Source organism: Mustela lutreola, chromosome 1 (assembly GCF_030435805.1).
Source record: "Mustela lutreola isolate mMusLut2 chromosome 1, mMusLut2.pri, whole genome shotgun sequence".
Classification (NCBI taxonomy): domain Eukaryota; kingdom Metazoa; phylum Chordata; class Mammalia; order Carnivora; family Mustelidae; genus Mustela; species Mustela lutreola.
The window spans coordinates 6,659,742-6,679,980 of NC_081290.1; the positions used below are offsets into that span (position 1 = coordinate 6,659,742).

A 20,239-nucleotide genomic window follows, 5' to 3' on the forward strand; every position below is an offset into this window, starting at 1 on the left:
CTGAACCACCCAGGTCCAGAAGGTTTTTGATCTATTTTGTCAGATTCATCAGAAGAATCACTATTAATGGCAGCAGTAGCCCTACAAAATTTATTTCTTAAATAAGAAAAATTGAAATTACTCCTTGATGCGTGAGCTGCAAGATGGAAGTTGTGGTGGCAAGCATCAAACAATATTAATCTCATTACATCTCTTCAACAGAGATCTTGTGTGACCGACCAGGTAGACTGCCAATGAGAAGTAATATTTTGCAAGGAACCTTTTTTCCCTGAGCATTAGGCCTTAACAGTGGGGTTAAAATACTGCCTGGAAGTGCCAAGTCACTATATTGTACACCTGACATCAATATTACACTGTATGTTAACTACTTAGGATTTAAATGGAAACTTGAAAAAAAATATTAAACCATTTTGTAAATAGATGTGCTGCTGTTGCCAAGGCTTTGTTGTTCTTTCTACTGTACAGAGCGCAGGCTGAGGAGATGCAGCATAAGGACATTAGGAAAAGAAAGGAAAAGTGAAATGGAGAAAATCGGGAGGGAGAGACAAACCAATGAGAGACTGTGGACTCTGAGAAACAAACTGAGGGCTTTGGAGGGGAGGGGGCAAGGGGATGGGTGAGCCTGTGGGTATTAAGGTGGGCACGCACTGCATGGAGTACTGGGTGCAGTGCATAAACAATGAATCTTGGAACACTGAAAAAATATAATTAAATTTAAAAAATAAAAGATAAATAGATTTATTCACTTATTTTAGAGGGAGGGAGCAAGCGAGAGAACGGGGTTGGGAGGAAGAGGGTATGGGCAGAGGTAAAGGGAAAATCTTAAGCAGACTCCCCACTGAGCACAGAGCTCAACATGGGGCTTGGATTTTTGGTATGGTAAATAAACACTGGCCTGAACTTAAATCACCAGCTATATCAGTCCCTAACAAGAGAGTATGCCTGTCCTTTGAAGCCCTGAAGCCTGGTATTAACTTCTCCTCTCTAGCTATGACAGTCCTAGATAGGATCTTCTTCCGATAGACAAAACAGCTACACTGAAAATCGGTTTAATTTAGCCACTTCATTCATTACCGCAACTGGATCTTGCGAATAACTCGCTGCAGCTTCTGTAGCAGCACTTGCTGCTTCGCTTTGTACTCTGACGTCATGGAGATGCGCTTCCTTCCTTAAACCTCCTAAACCAACATGTGCGAGCTTTAAACATGTCCGGTAACTCACTCACCTTTCTCAATCTTTATAGAACTGAAGAGAAGTAGGGCCTTGCTCTGGATTAAGCACTGGTTTACAAGACTGTTGTGGCTTGTCTGATCTTCCAACCAGATCACTTAAACTTTCTCCGTATCAGCAAGAGGCCTGTTTCACTTTCTTCTCATTCATGTGTTCACTGTAGCAGCACTTTCCTTCAAGAACTTTTTCTTCACATTTACAACTTGACGGTTTGATGAAAGAGGTTCAGCTTCAGCCCATCTCAGCCTTCCTTACTAAACTTAATCATTTCTAGCTTTTGATTTCAAGGGAGAGACATGTGACTCTTCTTTTCACTTCAACACTTAAGAGGCCACTGTAGGATTAGCAACTGGCTTATTTTCAATATGTTGTGTCTCAGGGAAAAGAGAGGGAGAAGGAGAGAAATGAGGGAACAACAGAGCAGTCAACACACAAAGCATTTATTAAGTTCACCATCTTATATAATCGGTGACTCCCTTATTATATCTAATATAACTTATGACTCCCTAAAACAAATACAATAGTAATACCAAAGATCACTGATCACAAATCGCCAAAAACAAATATAATAAGCCTGAACTATTACACGAATTACCAGAACGTTACACAAAGACACAAAGTTAGCAAACGCTTTTGGAAAAATGGCGCTCAACACAAGATTGCCACAAATCTTCAATCTATATAAAAAACATATCTGCAAAGTTCAGTAAAGTGGAGTCAATAAAATGAGGTATGTTCTGTATCAATCAAAAACTTAAGTAGAATATATGACAATGCTAATAAAACTAGGAAATAGATATTTGACTCTGTAACTCAGGGTTCCTCCATGTTTAACCCTAACACACCATTTAGCATTAAGTGATTATTATATATCCTTCAGCTCTCAGCATCAGCACAGTTTCACTAACCACAGGGATACTCTTTCCTAAACCAGAAGCAATGCATGAGATTCTGAGGTTTCCTGTTTCCTCATGTCTCCCCTTCTTTGTCTATTGCAAATATCAGGTTTTCCTGAGATCACAGCTGTCCCCAGCCTACTCTTTCTTATCATAGGATAGATTCAGGTACAGGTCTACAGTGGCTAGTGGCCAGAAAGAGAAAGAAAGTAGAGAAAGAAGTTTTGGCAATACCTTCACAACAGCTCTAAAAGAGGCTATTATTATGTAATGGCTGAGTTCTACAGTATTTCTGGGCTTGAACTTCAGGCACATTAAAAATTAATTAGATTTTGTAAGCTAAGAATTACATAAATATATTTATTAAGACTTTACTAGGGGTGCCTGGCTGGCTCAGTAGTTAAGCATCTGCCTTCGGCTCTGGTCATGATCCCAGGGTCCTGGGATCAAGTCCCGCATCGGGCTCCCTGCTGAGCAGGAAGCCTGCTTCTCCCTCTCCCGTTCCCCCCGCTTTTGTTCCCACTCTCACTCTGTCTCTGTCAAATAAATAAATAAAGTCTTTAAAAAAAAGAGAGAGAGAGACTTTACTTGACCTCATCTGACATGTGGAAATCTAAAAAAAACAACCAAGCTCACAGAGAAATCAGGTGGCCAGAGGTGGGGGGTTGGGAGCTGGGTGAAATGGTGGAAGGGTGTCAAAAAGCACAATGTTCCGGCATGAAACGAGCTGTGAGGAGAAACGAGTCGTGAGGAGAAACGAGTCGTGAGGAGAAACGAGCCGTGAGGATGTAATATACGGCATGGCGACTCTAGTCAATACTGCGCCATATTACATGCATGACAGTTGCCAAGAAAGTAGATCTTAAAAGTTCTTATCACAAGAAAAAATTCTGTATGTATTGTGATGGACATTAACTAGATTTGTAGTGATCATTTTGCAATATTTACAAATATCAGATCATGCTGTATATACCTAGAACTAAAATAATATTGTATACCAATTATATCTCAACTTAAATATTCATTCATATATATACATATATATTTACATTATATATATATAAAATATATATATATGTGTGTGTTACACACATGCACATAAGGAAAAAGGTTTTGTGTAAAGCAATTAGGAGAAAATAGCAGATAAATCAAACAAAGTTACTGTTCTGGAGAGACCTCTCAAGTTTAAAAGTTACACCACCATTTTAACATCTACAAAAATGTAGGTTCTGATTTCTTAACCCATAACTCACAGATTTCTTGACCATATCCCTATAAAAAACCCTTTTGCTTATTTTCTTAGTGTTAGTGCTACACATCCAACTCATTTAGCTGATGGTTTGTTCAGTAACCCTCATCTCTCCTCATCAGACATGTAAAAATGTAGGAGTTCTCCAACTAATATTTATATGGATTGCTTGGTTGGGTTTTTTTATGTAAATTCCCCTACCCTTAATGTTAGTGAACTTCACTAATTCATTTTTTAAGATGTCAAAGTTATTTAGTAGTTTTACTGAGTTGTCCACACAATTAGGGACTGCTTGAATATATAAAGGGAGTACTGAATGGCAAGTCAAAACCATTTATTTTTCGGGACGCCTGGGTGGCTCAGTTGGTTAAGCAGCTGCCTTTGGCTCAGGTCATGATCCCAGCGTCCTGGGATCGAGTCCTGCATCGGGCTCCTTGCTCAGCCGGGAGCCTGCTTCTCCCTCTGCCTCTGCTGCCACTCTGCCTGCCTGTGCACTCACTCGCTCGCTCTCTCTGACAAATAAATAAAATCTTTAAAAAAAAAAAAAAAAAAAACATTTATTTTTCTTCTGAGATACCTACAAGTAGAAAAATCAACTGAGGGGGCGTCTGGATGGCTCAGTCAGTTAAGCATCTGCCTTCGGCCCAGGTCATGATCCTCAGTCCTGAGACTGAGCCCTGTGAAAGCCCTGCTCAGCAGGGAGTCTGCTTCTTTCTCTCCTGCACTTGTGCATGCCCCCCTCCACCAAATAAATAAAATCTTAAAAAAAAAAAAAAAAACAGAAAAATCAATTGAGAACAATTGAGAATGTAAGTTAAAAGCCACTTAATTCAAGGTTTTATATAAAAATTCAAAGGTTCAACTATCAATCTTTTAAACTAAAAACCGAGAAATAACATTTCCTGCTCTTTTTCTCACCTTTTAAATAACTAGTTGCGTTTTCTTTTTTTGCTCCTGATGACAGAAAGAAATGAATTTCTCTAAACAAATGCAACGGCACTGATTAATTCCTAGAATTATAAAGCTCAGTAAACTGTTAATATATGCATTTTATCAACTTTCTCTTTGACTAAAAGATAGTATCTTTCTTCAGAGTAATGTGCACCTTGTAGAAACCTCTACCTCTGGCAGTTACAGGAAGTTCGGGTTCAGTCTCTGGTAACCAAACTCAAGTAATTCATTCAAACTCCCAAAGGTCCTATCTACAAGTACTCCATATATCATAATCTCCCTTCATTTTAAAGAATACAAACAAAGCCACTGTTACAATGGCTACCAAGTTGGGTTTAAAATAGGGACGCCTGGGTGGCTCAATAGGTTAAAGACTCTACCTTTGGCTTGGGTTATGGTCCTGGGGTCCTGAGTTGTAGGACTTCTTTATGTATTTTGGCTATTAACCCCTTCTTGGCTATCTGATTTGCAAAGATCTTCTGTATTCAGTAGGTTGCCTTTTTGAGAATGGTTTCCTTCACTGAACAGAAGCTTTTTAGTTTGATATAGTCTCATTTGTTTGTTTTTGTTTCTCTTGCTTTTGGAGTCAGGCCCACAACACATCATTAAGACCAATGTCAAGGAGCTTACCATGTTTACAAGCTTACTTATGTTTTCTTCTAGGAATTTTATGGTTTCAGGTCATTTCTTTAATCCACCTTAATTTTTGTGTATGAAGATAATGCTCTACTTCTATTCTTTTGTGTGTAGCTATTCAGTTATGCCAGTACCACACATTGAAGAAAATTATCCTTTCTCCATTGTATATTCTTGGCTTCCTGGTCATAAATTAAATACCCATATACATGTGGATTTATTTCTGGCTTCTCAATTCTGTTTCATTGATTTGTGTGTCTGGTTTTCTTTTTTTAAGATTTTATTTATTTATTTGCCAGACAGAGATAACAAGCAGGCAGAGAGAGGGGGGGAAGCAGGCTCCCTGCTGAGCAGAGAGTTTGATGTGGGGCTCGATCCCAGGACCCTGAGATCATGACAGGACCCTGGGATCATGACGCGATTAACCCACTGAGCCACCCAGGCGTCCTGTGTCTGTTTTTATGTTAATGCCATACTGTTCTGAGTACTATAGCTTTATAGTATAGTCTGTAACCAGGAAGCATGATATCTCTGGCTTTATTCTTTCTCAAGACTGCTTTAGGTATTTGGTATTTTTTGTTGTTCTATACAGATTTTTAATTATCTGTCTTAGTTCTATGAAAAATGCCATTGGAATTTTAACAAGAATTACACTGAATCTGTAGATTGCTTTGAGTAACAGGGACATGAAATGTGATTCTACTTATTTTTATTGTACAGACTGCAACTGTTACTTATGAGAAATTAACACTTTACAGCTAACCCTTGAACAATGCAGGGATTAGGGGAACTGAATCCCCACACAGTTGAAAATTTATGTATAATTTTTGATTCCCCAAAAACGTAATAGCTTGCTGTTGACCAGAAGCCTTATGAATAACATAAGTAGTTGATTATATACTATATACTTATATACTTATATAGTATACTTATATACTTAAAAAGCTAGAGAAAAGAAAATAGTAAGGGAAAATATATTTACAGTACTATATCAAAATATATCCATATATAACTGGACCCATACAGTTCAAACCCATGTTGTTCAAGGGTCAATTGCACTCATAAAGGCTTCTTATCAGACCATCTCAGACGGGATTCCCTAGTTTCCTACACAGTTGCTATCTACAACAGTCAGCATGCCATGAGAAATTTCTGAAAAGAGAATGAAAGAGTGTATTGGTTTTTCACCCTCTAACTTTATTGTATTAGTTTATTCTAATAGCTTTTTAGGAGAAACTAAGGTTTTCTGTATATAGTATCATATCATATACAAAGAAGGACAGTTTTATTAGTTTTTTCTAATCTGGATGACTTTTATTTCTTTTGCTTGCCATATTACTGTCACCAAGACTTCCAATACCATATTGAATAAAGTGGTGAGAGTGCACATCCTTGACTTGTTTCTAACCATAAAGGAAAAGCTTTTTTAGCTTTTGACCACTGAGTATGGTAATAGCTGTGGGGTTGTCACATATGGCCTTTATTACATTGAGGTATGTTTCCTCTCTACTACACGGTCAAGAATATTTTTATCATAAATGGATGCTGAATTTTGTTAAATGCTTTTTTAAAAAATCTATTCAGATAACCATATGGTTTTTATATTTTATTTTATTAATGGGGTGTTATTTGTATTGATTGGTTTTTTTGACGTTGAACTATTTTTGCATTCTTGGAATAAATCCCACTTCACTGTGGCATATAATCCTTTTTTTTTTTTTAGATTTTATTTATTTATTTGACAGAGAAACATCACAAGTAGACAGACAGACAGACAGGCAGAAAGAGAGAGAGAGGAAAGCAGGCTCCCCGCTGAGCAGAGAGCCCGATGTGGGACTCAATCCCAGGACCCTGAGATCATGACCTGAGCCAAAGGCAGCGGCTTAACCCACTGAGCCACCCAGGCGCCCAGCATATAATCCTTTTAATGTCTTCTGAATTTGATTTTCTCATTTTTGTTGAGAATTTGTGCAGCTATGTTCATCAAGGACACTGGCCTCTGATTTTCTTTTTTAGTGGTGTCCCTGTCTGGTTTTGGTATCCAGGTAATGCCAGCCTCATTAAATGAGTTTAGACACATTCCTTCCTCATTTTAGAAGACTGAGAACAACAGGTAATAAATATTCTTTTAAAATTTGGTAGAATTCATCAGACAAATTGTCTGGCTCTGGGATTTTTTGGGGAGGTTTTTGATTATGATTCAATCTTTTTACTAGAACTCTGTCTATTCAGATTTTTTATTTATTCATGATTCAGTCTTGGAAGATTGTGTTTCTAGCAATTTATCCATTTCTTCTAAGTTGTCCAATCTGTCGGCATATAAATGTTTATAGTACAGTTGACCTTTGAACTATGAGTTTAAATCATGCAGATCCACTTATACATGGATTTTTTTCAATATAAACAGTATAGTACTACAAATGTATTTTCTCTTCCTTATAATTTTCTTAGCATTTTATTTTCTGTAGTTTGATAATAAAGTATATTATAAATAGGGCATACAAATTATGTTCAATTACTGCTTTTGTTAATCAGTAAGACTTCTAGTCAATAGTAAGCTATTAGTAATTTCGGGGAGAGTCAAAATTTACATGTGGATTTTTGACTGTGCAGGGGGTTGGTTCCCTTAAAGCCTGGTGTTGTTCAAGAGTCTACTGTAGTTTGTTATGATCTTGTATATTTCTTCATTAATTTCTCTTTCATTTCTGATTTTTTTTACATTTTAATTCTAATACAGACTAACATACAGACTTATATTAGTTAACATACAGACTTGTATTAGTTTCATTTCACTTCTGATTTTATTTGAACCCTCTCTTTTTTTTCTTGGTGCATCTAGCTGAAAGAATATCTCCTTTTTATCTCTTCAAAGAACCAGTTTCACTGATCTATCTTGTCTTTTTGGTCTCTTTCTCATCTAATCTTTATTATTTACTCCATTCTACTAATCTTTGGCCTCATTTGTTCTTTTCCTAGTTCCTTTAGGTGTAAAGTTTGATATTTAATATTTTTTGTGTTTCTTGAGGTAGGCCTATAATTCTATGAACTTCCCACTTAGAAATGCTTCTGAAGCATTCAATAGATTTTGGTATATCATATTTCTGTTTTCCTTTATCTCAAGGTAATTTTTGATTTTTCATTTGGTTTCTTCATTGACTCACTGGTTGTTCAGTAGCATGTTGCTTAATATCCACATTTCTGTGGTTTTTCTAGTTTTCTTTTTTTTTTGAAGAGTTACATTGAGAAAAAGTGAGGGGAGGAGCAGGGGGATAAAATCAAGCAAATTCCCTGCCAAGTGGGGAGACCTGTGCAAGGCTTGATCCCACAACCTTGAGGTCATGACCTGAGCTGAAACCAAGAGTTGGATACTTAACTGACTGAGCCACCCAGGTGCTCCTCCAGTTTTCTTCTTTAATTGATTTCCAGTTTCATACCATTGTGGTCAGTAAAGATACTTGATAGGATTCCAACCTTCTAAATTTATTAAGACTTGTTTTGTGTCCTAACATATTATCTATCGTAGAGAATGTTCTCTGTGCACTTAAGAATGCTCAAGTATTCTGCTCCTTTGGGATGGAATGTTCCATACATATCTTTAAGTCCATCTGGTCTAATTTGCCATGTAAGACTGATGTTTCCTTACTGGTTCTCTTTGGCTGATCTATCCAGTGATGTAAGTGGAGTGTTTAAGTCCCCTACTATCATTGCACTGCTGTCAATTTCTCCCTTTAGGTCTGTAAATATTTGCTTTATATATTTTAGTGTTCCTATGTTAGGTGCATATTTATTTATCTCTCCTACTGAACTGACCCCTTTATCATTATGTAATGCCCTTATCTTTTAGTACAGTCTGTTTTAAAATCTATTTTGATAATAATTATTTTTTAAAAAATAAATCTTGCCTGATGTTAAGTATAGCTATACCAGGTTTCTCTTCATTTCCATTTCCATGCAATGTCTTTCTCTATCTCTTCATTCTCTGTGTCCTTACTTCAGAAGTGAATCTCTTATAGGTAGCATATACAGATAGGTCTCATTTTTTTTTAAAAGATTTTGTTTATTTATTTGTCAGAGAGAGAGAGAGAGATCGCATAGGCAGGCAGAAAGAGAGAAGGGGAAGCAGGCTCCCTGCTGAGCAGAAAGCCCAATTCGGGGCTCTTTCAGGACCCTGAGATCATGACCTGAGCCAAAGACTGAGGCTTAACCCACTGAGCCACCCAGGCACCTTGGATCTCATCTTTTTTTTTTTTAATCCGTTCAGCCACTATTTATCTTTTGGAGAATTCAGTCCATTTACATTTAATTATTGATAGCTATATAATTATTGCCATTTTTAAAAATTGTATCCTGTTGTTGTTTTTTTAAAGATGTATTTATTTAAGAGAGAGAGAGAGAATGAATGAGCAAGTGGTGTAGAGGGAGAGAATCTCAAGCAGACTCCATGTTGACCATGGAGCCCAACATGGGGCTTGATCTCAGGATCATGAGATCATGACCTGAGCTGAAACCAAGAGCCTGTCACTTAACTAACTGTGCCACCAAGATGCCCCTTCTGGTTATTTTTATAGATCCTCTCTGTTCCTTCTTCTTTCTCTCCTTGTGATTTGATGGTACTCTTTGGTGTACCAAAAGAGTCCTTTCTCATTTTCTTTGATGTATTTACAGTAAGTTTTTGCTTCTGATTATCATGAGGTTCACATATAACGTATTATATATTTAACAGTTGGTTTTAAGATAAATAGAAATTTTAATTTGAACACATTTCAGAACTTTACATTTTTACTCATCCCTCGTGTTTTATATTCCTGTCACATTTCAAATCTTTTTATTTTATGTATCCCTTAACTTATTATAGTTTTAGTTAATCCTACTATTGACCTTTAACTCTCATATTTCCTTTAGAAGTTATTTATCCACTATCTTTACTATATGTTGACCTTTTCCAGTGATATTTTTACTTTTTTGTTTTCTTATTAATAATTAATCCCTTTTCACTTTAAAGTCTCTTTCGCACTTCTGTAAGACCAGTTGGTGGTGATGAACTCCTATAGTTTTATCTGGAAAACTCTTTAGGTCGCCTCTTTAATTCTAAATGATAACCTTTCCAGTTCGAGAATTCTTGGTTGGAAGTTTTTTTCTTCACAGAACTTTGCGTGTATCATGCCACTTCTTTCTGGTCTGCAATGTTTCTGCTGAAAAATCCCTTTTGGAATTTCCCTTATATATAACAAGTTGTTTTTCTTTTACTGCTTTTAAGATTCTTTCTTTAGGGCACCTGGGTGGCTCAGTGGGTTGGGCCGCTGCCTTCGACTCCGGTCATGATCTCGGGATCCTGGGATCGAGTCCCATATCGGGCTCTCTGCTCAGCAGGGAGCCTGCCTCCTCCTCTCTCTCTCTGCCTGCCTCTCTGCCTACTTGTGATCTCTCTCTCTGTTAAATAAATGGAATCTTTAAAAAAAAAAAAGATTCTTTCTTTAACTTTTACAATTTTTATTATAAAGTGTCTTGGTATATATCTTTTGGGGATCATCATATTTGGAACTTTTTGGGCTTCCAGAACTTGAATACCTGTTTTCTTTCCCAGATTAGGGAAGTTTTCAGCCATTATTTATTGAAGTAAATTTTCTGGTACTTTCTCTCTCTTCTCTTTCTGGGACCCCTGAAAAGCAAATATTATCCCTCCAGATGTTGTTCCAAAAGAACTTAAGGTAACTTTACTTTCTAAAACTCTTTTTTCTTGGGCCACCTGGGTGGCTCAGTTGGTTAAGTGTCTGCCTTCAGCTCAGGTCATCATCCAGGGTCCTGGGATCAAGCCCCACATCAGATTCCCTGCTCATTAGGGAGCCTGATTCTCCCCCTCCCTCTGCATGCTACTCACCTGCTTGTGCTTTCTGTCAAATAAATTAGAAAAAACAAAACAAAACAAAAACCTTTTTTCTCTTTGTTGCTCTGTCTAGGTAAGTTCCACTACTTTGTCTTCCAGCTCACTGACATGTTCTGCTTCATTCAATCTGCTATTGAATCCCTCGAGTATATTAATTTCTGTGTTCACCCACTCTTCTCCCAAGTTCAGTGAGCATCTTTATGACCATTACTTTGAACTATTTATGGGCACATTTCTTAACTCTGTTTGATCAAGGTCTTTTTTTGAACTTGTCTTCTTCTTTCATTCAGATCATATTCTTCTGTCTCATTTTGCCTGCATCTTTGTTTTTATGTATTAGGCAAATCAAGTACATCTCCCATCCCTGAAGGAGTAGTTTTGCATAAGAAATAGACAAAGGACCTCAGAAGTGCTATCCCCTCTGGCCACCAATGTCAAGCACTCAAGGGGCATTCTGTGTGGGAGTGGTACACACCTGCCTGCTTTGGTAAGGCCACACATGAGAGTAGGTGGAGCTCTTGTTGGTCTGGCTGTGATGCAAGACTGCACTGTAGGGGTGGGCTGGGCCCTCAGCAGGTTGTGCCCTCCTGTGCCAACAGATTAGAGGAAGAGTTCCAAAATGGCAAATGCTGGTGCCGGCACCAGCACATTAGAATAAGATTGCAAAAGTAGCACCTACCAGTGTCTCCATCCCAGCACAATCCCAAAAAGTTCCTCTTCTTAGGCAGAAACTTCAAGATTAGTAAGTGTACGTCCTTCACTTATAATCTAGGTGCTTTCCAAACTGGTATTTCTGCACTGGGTCCAATGGCCACGGAGTGTGTACAAGCTACTTAATTGCAAGTTCTTCTTGGTGTGCCTAAGTGGCTCAGTCATTTAGGTATCTGATTTCAGCTCAGGTCATGATCTCAGGGTCCTAAGATCAGGTCCTACTTCAGGCTTCCTGCTCAGCAGGGATTCTGCTTATCCTTCTCCCTCTGTCCCCTCCCCTGCTCATGCACACCCTCTCTTCTTCTCTCTCTCTCAAATAAATACAATCTTAAAGAAAATTTTTAAAGAGCCAAGTTTTCTCCATCCCCTATAGTTCTGTGGTGTTCCTGAACACAATTCCTAGTTTTCAAAGGCAGGCATGTAAGGGACTCAGCTCTCCTGGGAAGGCTGATATGCAGCAGAGACCCTTGCTTATCAAGGAAAAGTTCCATAGTTTTGGGATCCTGCCTGGTTGTGGATTGCTTTGTCTGCAGTGGGGTTTTTGGTGTGTTTTGTTTGTAAGACCATGTCTCAGGGCGCCTGGGTGGCTCAGTGGGTTAAGCCGCTGCCTTCAGCTCAGGTCATGATCCCGGGGTCCTGGGATCGAGTCCCGCGTCGGGCTCTCTGCTCAGCGGGGAGCCTGCTTCCCTCTCTCTCTGACTGCCTCTCCATCTACTTGTGATTTCTCTCTGTCAAATAAATAAATAAAATCTTTAAAAAAAAAAAAAAAAGACCATATCTCTGCCTCTCCTACCTGTTTTAATGCTGTCCTTTTATCCTTTGTTGTGGAGGTTCTGTTCATCTCATTTTCAGGTCTTTCTCAGAGGAAATTACTCCATATGTAGTTGTAAATCTGTTGTGTCTGTGATAGGAAGTGAGTTCAAGATTCTCCTACATGGCCATCTTGAACCTGTCTCTTTATGAATTATTTTTAAGTCATATATATTTGGGAGGAGAAAGAGCAGCAGGGGGAAATGCGTGCATACATACAGAAACACAATGAAATCCAGTATGATACAATGAATTTCTGGATCCAGAATGTCTCAGTTTAATCCCAACAGTCATTCTGTAGCCATGTGACCTCTTAAAAATCATATAACACTGGGCATGTTTTTTACTTCTCTATATCCAGTTTTCTTATCTGTCAAATGGGGATAATAATAGTTCCCCTTACAGGGCTGTTGAGAAGAATCAAAGAGTAAAAGATGCAGAATCTGGCACATAGTAGGCATGATGTAATGATTAGCTATTATTCTTTTTTTTTTTAAGATTTCATTTATTTCTTTGACAGAGACAGATCACAAGTAGGCAGAGAGGCAGGCAGAGAGAGAGGGGGAAGCAGGCTCCCCGCCAAGCAGAGAGCCCAATGCGGGGCTTGATCCCAGGACCCTGAGATCATGACCCGAGCCGAAGGCAGAGGCTTTAACCCACTGAGCCACCCAGGCACCCCTAGATATTATTCTTAACTATGAGTTAATTTTAGATTTTTAGGAAGTTGCAAAAATAGTGTACCCTTACCTCCTTCACTCTTCTCCTCCTTTTAGCATCTTATATTACCATAGTACAATTACCAAGAAGAGAAAATGAACACTGGTATAGTATTAATTAAACTACAGACTTTATTTAATTTCACCAATTTTTATACCAATGTCCTTTTTTTCTAGTATCCTATTCAAGATCTACATTGTATTTAGTTATTTTTTCTTAGTCTCCTTCAGTCTGTGATAGTTCTTCATGGCAGACACAGACATAACAGTATTTTGTAGTTTTCTTGACAAAAAATGCATAACCTCGTTATAATTAAGAGAAAACATAAGAATAAGCCAAAATTGTGTAATATTCTATAAAATAACTGATCAGCTGGGCACCTGGTGGCTCAATGGGCTAAGCCCTTGCCTTCGGCTCCGGTCATGATCTCAGGGTCCTGGGATCGAGCCCCGCATTGGGCTCTCTACTCTGTGGGGAGCCTGCTTCTCTGCTTCTCTATGTCTCTGTGTGCTTCTCTGTCTACTTGTGACCTCTCTGTCAAATAAATAAATAAATAAAGTCTTTAAAAAACCAAGTAACTGATCAGCATTCCTCCCCCAGTGTCTATATCTCAAGTGCCTTGTGAGGTAACTCTATATTAGCAGGGTAGCCTAGAAATGTAGCTGACTTAGTATGTATTATTTTTTCAGGGAGAAACGCACTACTGGTCTCAACTTAAGATGTCAGAATACATCTCTTTTTCTTATTTGCTCTGTCCCTAACCTGATGGACAACAGGAACTCTGTCTCTTTCCTGGTATATCAAAACCATTCAGTATCTCATTACTCTGCTGCTGTTAAGTAATAATGCTTATTCTTGGCAATTCCCAAGGCTGCTCCCCGTTTACTCTAGAGCTTCTTTTTTCTTCTCTTTCCCTAACTCTTGGATTCCTGGCAATGTGAGACCTATTTCTGAGCCCTCAAATTTGGCATTATGTTCACAGCCTCTCTCTAGACTCTGCACATTCTTTAGATTTGGGGAAGACTCCAGAGCTATAAGTAATACTCTTCCTCCACTGTTTCAACTCTCACAGAATCCATCTACTAGCTGGGCTGACTCCTGGCATCCTTCCAAATACGTAAACTCAAACTTTTCCAAATATGTAAATTCAAACTTCAAAGGTACAAGAAGGGAAGGGGCCTGGGATGAGGAGACAGGTGGAAACCCGGGCGGCTGGAACTCTAAGAAAGGATTTGGAGCACAGGCTAGAGAAAAGGGGGGAGGTAGTCGGATAAAGGGATGACAATAAGGAGCAGCACAGTGACAAGTAACAATGATGTCCTAAAACAGTTTCATCACCTCCTTCCCCTGGAAGATCTATACAGTATCAGTTCCCAAGGAGAGGCACTGACCTGCTGGCTGTGCTGTCTCTTACACGGACTTCAGCTATTGCCTAAGACCAGCAGCTAGTGGTCCATCTCAGCTAACTGTATGAAGAACACTGGCTTCTTTCCTTTTTCCCTATACCTGGCATAAGCATCAGTTGTTCTGAAGTTTTCTACGAGTCACTGCTGCTAGTCATGATGGGCAAATAGAGGATGAATAATACTAACAAAGGGAAAAGTCTAAGAAGTCTCACAATATAAATTACATGGTTTCTAGACCTTCTCAAGCTTTCCCAACTGTTCTTTCACCTGGACCCTAAGAGTCTATTTATCCAAAATTGTTCCATACCGAGTCTTCTACTCCAATCTTCTTTTGAGTTTTCTATTCTCCAGGAGGCCTATATCTGGGAGTCACAGAGTCAGACCTCTGAGGTTGCCTTTCACTCCCATTTCATCACCGACGGGAACTCAGGGAACTCCAGTGTGCTTACCACTGTCCTAATTCTGTTACTCACTCAAGTGTTACTGAATGTGTTAAATGTTTTGAAGAAGAGTTACATAATCTTGTGAAGCCTCATTTTAAACAGCTGATGGTGGCACCCTTCCTTACAGAATTACTGAGGACTAGTAAGACAGGTATGTACAGTGGCATATGCCAGCCATCCAACAAATGGTGGCAGCTGTGCTCTCTATCACCCATTCTATTACCACCATATATTCAGCCCATGACTGGTACAGATGCATGATGTGCAGGAGGAACTAGCACTGAGGAGTGAGCCGAATTTCCTGACTACAGCTCCGAGTACTTACCTACCCCCACGTTAAAGAATAGGGAATTAAGAACAGGGAAGTAAGAAACACTGAAAGTAAGCTAGGTTGTCTATGTGCCTAAGGTGGAACCAGGAAGTTAGGAAAATCTGAGAAATAAGAAAATGAGAATAGAGTTTTGTTGGCTTTTTATTAAAAAGGAAAATAGCACTCAGCATAATGTACAAAGTAAAAATAATCCATAGTCAATCTAAATATTTAGAAGTTGTATTTGTTTTGAAATCAAAAGTGTCATTTACTCTAAGTATAAAGATAATACTGTAATTAAAAAAAAATCCTTCTAGTCCTTTTGTTTTTATAGTTTCAGCTCTATCTCCTATTTAGAACATTACACTGATTAACCTTTAGTTGCAACTGGCAAGTCACATGTACTGAAAGGCTCCTTATAAGCACATATTTTCTTATCCTATTAAAAATATATATACAAATAAATCCAACGCAGCTTCATACCTTACATACATAGCTGCTCCTTTATCATTCACATGCAGGACTCATCTCTCCAGGCACGATCCTTTTGTGTATTACTTGTTTTCCAACTAGCCCTGAAATAATACCAGCCAGACCTATTTTCCTCTCTCTTCCAACTTCTCTGAATAGCACGGAAGTAAACTAATGATAAGTGAAGCTACTGCATAATTTTCCCTCTTACTGAATGAAACTTCCTTCAATTAGTTGTTTGTAAATGTGCTCATTGCTAATCTCTCACATGCTTCTAACCCCTAACAATAGACATGTTGTTTCCCAACTCAGAAAATTAACATGAATATCCACATTGACCTGGCAGTTGTGGATTACAGTCATTTTCCAGGGGGCCAGTTTAAGGTCTATCCACAAAGCTGCCTTTGTTGTGAGAAAAATGATTTCTCTGAGGTTTATGGTGAGATTGAAGCTACTTTGTACAACCCACTGCTCCTGGCTCAATACATGCTAATGGCAGCATTCTGTGAGGAGTATAGAAGACAGGGAAAAGAGGATTAATCTATTTACTGATGTAACAGAACTTGATTGTTTCTTATTCTGTATTCTAAATTTTACCATATGAGGTTTTTAAATTTTACCTAAATTTTAAAAAGAAGTAATTCATTTTAAACCCATGTTCTTTTTTTCCTTCTGAATTATTACAAAAACAAATCAAGTAGCTTTCTCTTTGACACTTGTTAATTATAACCTAATAAAATCAATTTGGCAAAAAAGTAACAGGTCAGGGCAAGTAAATTAGGTCCTAGATAAAACAAACAATATTTATATGCTATACTTTGCCAGGTTTAAAAAGCAAATAATATGGGTGCCTGTATTGTCAGTTAAGCATCTACCTTTGGCTCAGGTCATAATCCCAGGGTTTGAGGATGGAGCCCTGCATTCGGTTCCCTCCTCAGTGGGGCATCTCCTCCCTCTGCCTCTCCCACCTCCCCCAGCTTGTGCTTGTTCTCTCTCTCAAATGAGCAAGTATAATCTTTAAAAAAAAAAAAAAAAAAGCAAATAACGATTGTTAATTGTTACTTTAATTGTTAATTGATAAGTCTCATTCCAAAAGGGTAAGTATTAAGTTTTCTTTTCACAAAAGGAATGGAAGATAAAAATTTTAGTTGAGTAATTTCTAAGAAAATGAAAAAGCTGTAGTGCAATAAATCACCTGTAGCTTAACTATTCCAGAAAGCCCTCTCCTTTGTAATAAATTTAATTAAGTCAATGGAAAACCATTATTCAACTCCAGGAACAAGAAACAGATCGCCGGTATGTGACCAGCATGAACACACACAGTTAAAAAGCAAAGTAAAATGAACTGTCAGGAACTATTTTTCAAATCTTCAGTCACTGAAAGCTAAGGCTTGTTTCTTCTCTTTGTGCTCATCTTTCAGATCTTTCCCCTTCAACATCAGAAATTTGGTGGAAGACGAATGCCTGCAGCACCTGGCTTGGAAAGTAAGAGGGACCGGTTTCATGAGTTCTTGCAACCAGTGGGGTTTAAAGCCTAGAATTTTAAAGGTCAGCAGGCTTGGCTCAGGGAGAGCCCAGAGGACATCGGATTGCTATTGTACAGACGGCGGGGCAAAAAGCCTGGGGACAGAGAGAGGCAACAGTGATCTGAAGTGTGCCTGGGGCACACGGTGGGGAGGCTATTCGCTCACCTCAGAGAGTATTCCAGAGAGGCAGTGCTCATGGAGGTGATGAAGTCCCAGAACCTAAGTCAGGTTCGGTGGGGTGAGGAGGTTCGGAGCCGACGACTAAAGAAAGAATTCTCAAGACGTCGTTGGTGCAAAAGGTGATTTATTAGAGCACAGGGACAGGGCCCGTGGGCAGGCAGAGATGCGGCTGCCCCGGGTTGTTAGGAGTGGTTGGTTATATACACAGGAGTTGGGTAGGTGAGGACAAAGGGGTGTTCAGAAGGGCTATTGGGGCAAAGAATACTATCAGGATATTGAAGGCTTGGTTACTATCAAGTAAAGACAATTGGAAGTCTGATGGAATGTTACATTCCTGCTATCAAGCATCCTTGTTAATGAGATTTAGGTTTAGAAGAAATTTAACTTTATTTACTTTTCCTTCTACCTCCGCCTCCTTCGGTTTTTATGGAGGGGAGGGTGACATTAGGGCTTGAGGAACTGAGTTCTGTGTCCCTGGAAATTGGGCTATTGATAAGGTAACTTCTTTGTTGTAATCTCAAGGACATTTGCAAACCAAGGGAGACTCCTGTCTTGCAGGATTGTGATCTCAGCAAGTTAACTATTTATCATTTTATGGCAGTCAGGGGTGCCTGAGGAATGCTACACATATGGAGGGGAGCGGATGAAGGGGGGGGGGGTGCAAGGCGCCAGCTCTTGCTTTGTCCTCAGCCAGCCTCCTGCTCCCTCATCAGAGGGACCCCTCTGGTAACAAAGGAACTGGCAGGTGCTAATTCCCTCCCCCACCCTTCAACATAACCACAGGACAACCTGCAGCACCCACACAGCACCAATAGTTGCTACCTAACGTGTTTATATCAAGCCCCAGCCTCCTGCCCTCCGGTGGAGCTGCCTTCAAAGCCACACCTGCCTCAATGGCAATAGAGGCCCCACTAACCCCCAGAAGACTTGCCCAAACCCCTGCCAACACCATGTCTCCCAACTCGGGAATTTTGTGAGGCTTTGGTTCTGAGGTGATGGCAACAGGCCTCATTTCACAAACAAACAAGGGCACACCTAGTCAAAACTTGCCACATTCAGGCGAGGGACCAAACACAGCCCACAACAGACAAAGGGCCTCTGCAGCCGACTGGCCCGAAAGATAAAGCAGCCAGTTCACAAACGCGTGCAGCACGTAGTAGAGACACTCCCTGAACCGCCAGGCCTTGGGGAACAGGACACTATACTACAGGACACAGAGGACATTTCCTCATAAAACCATTACCCTCAAAAACAGGAGAGGTAGTTGACTATCTTAAAACACAGAAACAGGTACAGGAACTTAGACAAAATGAGAAGACAAAGGAATACATCCCAAATGAAATTATAGGACAAGTTCATGGCTAGAGTTCGAAGCAAAACAGATATAAGGAACATGCCTGATAGAGAATTTTAAGTAAATGATCACAGGGATGCCTGAATGGCTTAGCTGGTTAAGCATCCTACTCTTGATTTCAGTTCAGGATATGATCTCAGGGTTGAGAGACTGAGCCTCATATCGGACTCCACACTAGGTTTGGAGCCTGCTATGGATTCTCTTGCTCGCTCTCTGTCTGTCTCTGTCTCTTCTGCCCCTGCCCCCGCCCCTCTAAATAAAATACATAAGTAAGTAAAATAATGATCATAAATACACTCAGTGGACTTGACAAGAGTAGAAGGTATCAGTAAGACTTTTAACACAGAGATAAGGAATAACCTAGTAGAAACAAAGAGTTCACTGAATGAAATGAGAATCAGGTTTGATGTAATGAACAACAGCAGAGTAATGAATTAATGACCTGGAAAACAGAATAATGGAAAGTAATCAAGCTGAACAAAAAAGAAAAATTATGTAAAACCAGAAAAGACTTAGGGAACTCAGTGATTCCATCAAATATAATAGCATCTGTAGTATAGGGATCCCAGAAGAAGAGAAAAGGGAACAGAAACTAAAATTTATTTTAAGAAAATACAGCTTCCCTATTCTCGGGGAAGGAAACAAATAACCAGATCCAGGAGGCACAGTGAACCCATAACAAAATCAAAAAGAGATGATCACACCGGGGCGCCTGGGTGGCTCAGTGGGTTAAGCCTTTGCCTTCGGCTCAGGTCATGATCTCAGGGTCCTGGGATCGAGCCCCACATCGGGCTCTCTGCTCAGCAGGGAGCCTGCTTCCCCCTCTCTCTCTGCCTGCCTCTCTGCCTACTTGTGATCTCTGTCTGTCAAATAAATAAATAAAATCTTTAAAAAAAAAAAAAAAGAGATGATCACACCAACACAAACTGTAATTAAAATGACAAAATGTAGTAGAAACAAAAAAATTTTTAAAGAAGCAGGACCAAAGTCACATACAAGAGAAACCTCATAAGTCTACCAGTGTTTTTTCAGCAGAAACTTGGCAAGCCAGAAAAGAGCAGCATGATATATTCAAAGTGCTGAATAGAAAAAAATATGCAGCCAAGAATACACTATCCAGTAAGACATTCAGAATAGATGGAGAGATAAAGTGTTTCCCAGACAAAAATGAAAGGAGTTCATGACCACTAAAATATCCCTGAAAGAAATATTAAAGGGGACTCTGAGTAGAAAGATCAACAAAAGTGACAATATGAAAACAGGAAACACAAAAGCAGCAAAAATGAGTATTTCTGTAAGAAATCAGTCAAGGAACTCACAAAATTAAAGGATGTAAAATATGACACCATATACCTAAAATGTGGGGAGGCAAGGAGTAAAAACTGGATCCAAACTTAAAAGACTGTCTTATAATACAGTCAGCTATATGCAAATAACCTTATATAAAACCCTAATGATAACCACA

General features: G+C 39.1%; 1 protein-coding gene across 7 annotated transcripts in view; it reads right to left on the reverse strand.

Moving 5' to 3' along the window:
- The window catches only part of ART3 (ADP-ribosyltransferase 3 (inactive)), a 151,202-nt gene that overhangs the window by 65,242 nt on the left and 65,721 nt on the right, over nt 1-20,239 (reverse strand). Inside the window, exon 1 of one of the 7 annotated variants that reach the window (XM_059159027.1) lies at nt 15,727-15,842. The exons of the other annotated variants lie outside the window; for them this stretch is intronic. The gene's annotated coding sequence lies outside the window, so the exon portion shown is untranslated. Of the gene's footprint in view, nt 1-15,726; nt 15,843-20,239 lie in introns of those variants that run through there. 7 annotated transcript variants of the gene reach the window in all.